Raw genomic sequence first — 5,180 nt, forward strand, 5'->3', positions numbered from 1 at the left:
GCTTGCAGGTATAGCATAAACCGCTGTTTAAAAGTTCGCCACTCACAGTCCACATTTCCGTTCCAGTTGACGGCATCTGGTGGCTTAACACTGTCCATGATGACCTGCTTTACTGGTTCACTCCTGGTACCATGTCGTGTTTTCAATAAAACATCCGTAGTAGTTAGCAAGCTTCTTTATTTTAACGTGGCTCACATCCATGTACGTAAACATAACCTGCCGCTGCTTCTACGACACAGTATATATCACAATTTGGTTAGACAGCCCCCTAGTGGTGAAGCTGAACTACCCACATAACTTCTATCAACACAATCAATACAAGATAAACACGAGTAAAAGAATTTTAAATGAATGATAAATATCTCAAACTGGGTCAAACACCAAGCAGAAGACGTGGATCTTTAGACTGGGTTTAAGAATTGGCAGTGAAGAGACCTCTCTAATGTGAAATGGGAACAAATTTCAAAACTTGGGACCCGCTACGGCAAAAGTCCGTCTGAGCCTCCGCTGTGTCCTCGACACATCCAGGAGCAGTCGGTTAGTTGATGTGAGCGGAAAAGCAAGTGCAGCTCAGAGAGGGAAGGTCGGGGAAGACCATTTAAGCACTTTACTGTTTCTTTGGCTTTCTGTCTCAGCTGAAAGAAGACAAAGATGTATAAAGCTGACTTTAATTGCAATTGTTGTATTTGGGTTTTCTCTACTTCATTCTGCTTTTACAGAGTAATTATTTAGTGTCTGTGGCTGAACTTCAACACACAATGGCAGAAAAACCCTTGATAGACTGGGACAGTGGTCTCTTGGATTGCTTTGAGGATGCGAGTACTTGTAAGATGAACTCTAAGATCTTTTTCTTGTCATTTCTGGGGTCTTAGGCACTTCAGACATGTTAACACTTTGGTGATGTATTTCTGTTTTTCAGGCTGCTATGGTTTCTGGTGTGGCCCCTGCCTCACCTGCACCGTTGCTGGAAGGTTTGGAGAGAACAACTGTCTCCCTTTGTGTGATATATGCTGTTGTGTTGTGTCGGCAGTCTTTGGCCTTCCAATTTTTCCACCTCCTGCAGTCTTGTCTTTAAGGGCTGCCATGCGAAACAGATATGGCATCAAGGTATGAAGCAGTGACAGTGAGACAATGTCATGAAGCAGAAAAGGAGAAATAAATAAATAATGGTTTTACCGTCTCTCTGCAGGGCTCTCTCTGTAAGGATATTGCAATTTCCTGTTGCTGCGCCACGTGCTCCTGGTGTCAGATGCATCGTGAGTTAAAGCATCGTAAGCAAGCCCCCACTGTCATCAACATACAGAATAACAACATTGTGAACATGCAGCCTGTTCCAGTCATGCAGACACCCATGATGATGCCTGTACAATCAGTGCCAGCTGCTTATATGGCTCAACCAGCAGTCACTGTGATCTCACAGTGACGCAATCAGAGTTTGTGTTGATGTTTCTATCAGTGAAATGAGGCAATGAAGTCATTTTGAATTGAGAGTATCGTTAAATATTTCTATCAGCTTCCTAATAATCATAAAAATTACATTTAGTTTAAATGCATGAGTCGCCTTTTTAGATTAGTCACTGCAAAGCTTCAGTAATAATACAGAGGATTGAATTTTAGTCTTAATTTTTCTGCTAATGAGAAAAACATAGTTGCATGTAGAGAGCTAAACGTGGTGTTAGATCTGCTCTGAAGTTAAAACTGATGTAAAGTGTTTTTTCATCAATAAAAATATGAAATCCAAGACATTTATGATCATTTTGCAATCCTACTTTAGATTCACCAAACTCTGCTTCAGATCAGTTTACAGTTTACTGAGATTGATGAAGACCTGATGTGCTCTTCACAGCTTTCATGACACAAAGATCAAACAGGAGTCCAGCAGTGGCTTTTTTCATTTTTTATTTCACTCCTCATTAATTTGTCTTTCTTAAAATGTGTCATTGTGTGTGCTGTGTGGCAGGAGGAAGGACCCAAATGCAGGACTATCAGTAGGAAAAATTAAACTCAAAGCACGAAGCTCTAACTGGAAAACCGGTAACAGAGAACTAAGATGTTACCACAAGCACAGAGGCGAAAACACAACACGGTGAGGGTACGATACAACAACTAACAGAGAGAAACACTTAAATACTCAAGCAGGACAGCGAGAGAATGGGGAACAGGTGGTGACACAGCCGGGACAAATAATGAGATGACGAGGAAGCAAAATCAGACACACTGCACACAGGACATGGACTATCAAAATAAAACAGGAAGCACACTGAAAAAAGTCTAACATGCAGTCATTCATTCAATCTAATAAGTGCCATTCAAAACAGAATAAAATCATTGATTTGATTGTGAAACCCTTTCTTTTTGCATTTTAAAATACCTCTTTTGATTTGGATGAAACTAAATATCTGTACAAAGGACACAACGCAAAGTTTTTGATTTCTCTCAAAACATATATTTCTTTTCATGTTGAACAGATAATATCTTTAATTTGAGTCAAAGTGATTTGCACTTGAACACGCCCACCAGAAATAGACCGGGACCCATTTTTATTCTGCATGGCTGCTGGAAACATCATGTCACATCTTTGATTAATTTCATCTGAAAATAAACGTAAGTAAAGCCAAGTGTGTTACAAAAGCTTTTATAATTTGTATTGCCAAAATTGCAGAAAATAACCCCATTTAAGCTGGGTCGACAGCCACCCCTAATTTTTGCATGATTGTAGCTGCTAGCTACAAGCTAGCTAGCTATCCGGCGCGACGTTAGAACTGGTTACCAGAAACCGACCATCACAGTCAGGAATGCAAGTTAGGCAAAAAGCCGTTTTTTACCAGTATACTAACTAGCTAGCGTTACCACGATGCATCGGTGGTGGATACAGCTAGCTAGCATAAGTTCATAGTTCATAACATTCATAGTATAACTCCGTGCTCCGCTTCGTTTGAATTTTTCTGGTGAGCGCGCGGTTTCTAGACACAAGCTTGTGTTTGTGCACGCACGTTTGTCTCTGTCTCTCTTCATATAAATATCTGTGTGTTATGTGTGTGTACACCGAGCGCAAAAGATAATTATTAATGTGCATGATTTAGAGACAGAAATAACACGCCAGCATATAAGATCAGTGACATAAGACTAATTCCTTCAATTGACTTTCAGGCGCGGCTCGGAAAAATGTGCATTTTCTGAAGAAATTTTAATTTTAACAGCATTAAATTGACCCTATGCCAAACTTAGTTGCTAATGGCTGGTCTGTAGACTGTTTGGTAAACCTAAATCAAATTATAGTACTAGCTTTTTATAAGGATGTGTATGTCATGTTACGTATTTCTTGGTTTTTCTATGTTATGTGTTTTATAGAGAAGTAACATTATTCTTTTTTTTCTGTATGCTTTCAGAACCACAGATCGCTCCATCCATTCCATGGCTGAAGCATACATTTTCATTTAATCTGAACAGGTATCATTTTGCATTTACACTGCACATCCTTTTTAAACATTTCATAATAATCTAGACCCTCCATCATTATCCTCTCATTCACCTTGCTGATGTGTTGAGGACTTGATAAAAGAATACATGGTATGTCCATATCTGTTCTGTCTCTACATGAGATGCAGTCTCTTGATGTAAATTTGACAACTCTGCTATTAAATGCAGTGATTAATGTAGGACAGCAACGATTAATCAACTCATCAAGTTAATATCTTAGGGTTCTGTATTGTTTTCTTTTTTTTCTTGGGCTTTGTGGAACATTTATGAAAATTTTCCACCATTGATTTAATTTAATGATTATGCAATTCACAATCTGATTAGTCAAATAATTGTTCTAATAGTCTGTGACCAAACAACTATCAAAATAGTAGTTTATTATGGTCAAAGATTTATCAGGTGTGCCAGACTTCAGTTCTTCACTTGTACATTTTGTTCCATATTTTACCTCAAGATATCCCAGAAAGATGAAGCTGAGGAAGAGCTGCAGAGTAACCACCATGGCACTCTTCATCTTCAGGGACAACTCAAGCCTCCTACATCAGCGTCGAGACATCGGGATAATCATTGATGGTGTGGAAGTCCTGAATGAGTTGCCTTCTGTGGCAGCTGGAGTGGCAATGGTCTTTGGACTCTGTTATGCTCTTAAAATGGAATATCCACGAGGATTCAGGTTCACCTTTGAGGCTCTTCAAAAGATTATGATGGAGCTTGACTTTAACAAGATGACCTCTAAGATTCGCAAACTTAATTGTGAACTTAACACTGCACAGTAGTGTGTTTGCATGCATGTGTGGATGTGTATGTGCACATGCATGTGCATGTGTGCTTGGTTATTTTCTTGGTTGGCCTGCAGTGGTATTCTACATTCAAAAATTATAAGAACACCCATTTGAAAGGGAGATTTAAGTTGATTTCATTGATACATGTGTAGATTTTTTTTTACATTGTACAGGCACAGTGCACATATAAACATTTTTGAGTACTTGCAAATTGGTTTAAAAAGAGTTTTTATAATGGTTTTATGCCAGTTTTAGACAGGTTGCAGGTTTTATACTGGTTTTCAAAAGGTTGCAGGTTTTATAAAACAAACATTTCTCTAATCATTTCTGCCGTAGCACTAAATCTGTATATTACTAATCCTCTCTATTGATTATAGTTAAAATGGTTTGGAACAATAAATAATTTTGAAATAATTGGTTGGCCAACTGTCTTGTTTTTTATAGGAAATGCAGAGCGTTTTTGAACTGAAATAAAATGAAATGTAAAAAATATAGTTTGAATATATGTAAATCAATTACCTGGCTTCAACACAAACATATTAGTTCATGTTAATTTGGTTCGATGTGAATACATTAGGTTGGTTAAATTTCAATATATTAGCTTGGTTCAATAATTAAAATATGGTTCTATGTAAAAAAATCAATTTGGATCAATGCAAAATTTAAAGTTTCAGTCAAGTCTAGTAATATTGTTTATATCAACATAAAAGTATCAGGTCAAATCAAGTGACTCAATTTGGATTCTCTGAAGCCAAATATTTTGGATGTGACAATTGGACATTTTTTTTAATTTGAATAGGGTTATTCTTTTTACAGTGCACATGACAGGCACAGAAACAGAACATGGAGCACAGAGACAACAGTAACTAACAGTGACAGGAGGTGAACAACACACTGAGCTAAAGAAACCCAACAACA

At 37.8% G+C, this 5,180-nt stretch overlaps 1 long non-coding RNA gene across 1 annotated transcript; it reads left to right on the forward strand.

The window, feature by feature from the left end:
- The first annotated feature begins 2,469 nt into the window (after nucleotides 1–2,469).
- LOC113009380 (uncharacterized) lies at nucleotides 2,470–4,676 on the forward strand. Its single transcript, XR_003270170.2, has 3 exons — nucleotides 2,470–2,604; nucleotides 3,390–3,450; nucleotides 3,935–4,676. It is a non-coding gene; the product is annotated as an uncharacterized LOC113009380 (long non-coding RNA).
- The last annotated feature ends 504 nt before the right edge of the window (nucleotides 4,677–5,180 follow it).

The sequence above is a fragment of the Astatotilapia calliptera genome, chromosome 17 (genome assembly GCF_964374335.1).
Source record: "Astatotilapia calliptera chromosome 17, fAstCal68.1, whole genome shotgun sequence".
In the NCBI taxonomy this organism is placed as follows: Eukaryota; Metazoa; Chordata; class Actinopteri; order Cichliformes; family Cichlidae; genus Astatotilapia; species Astatotilapia calliptera.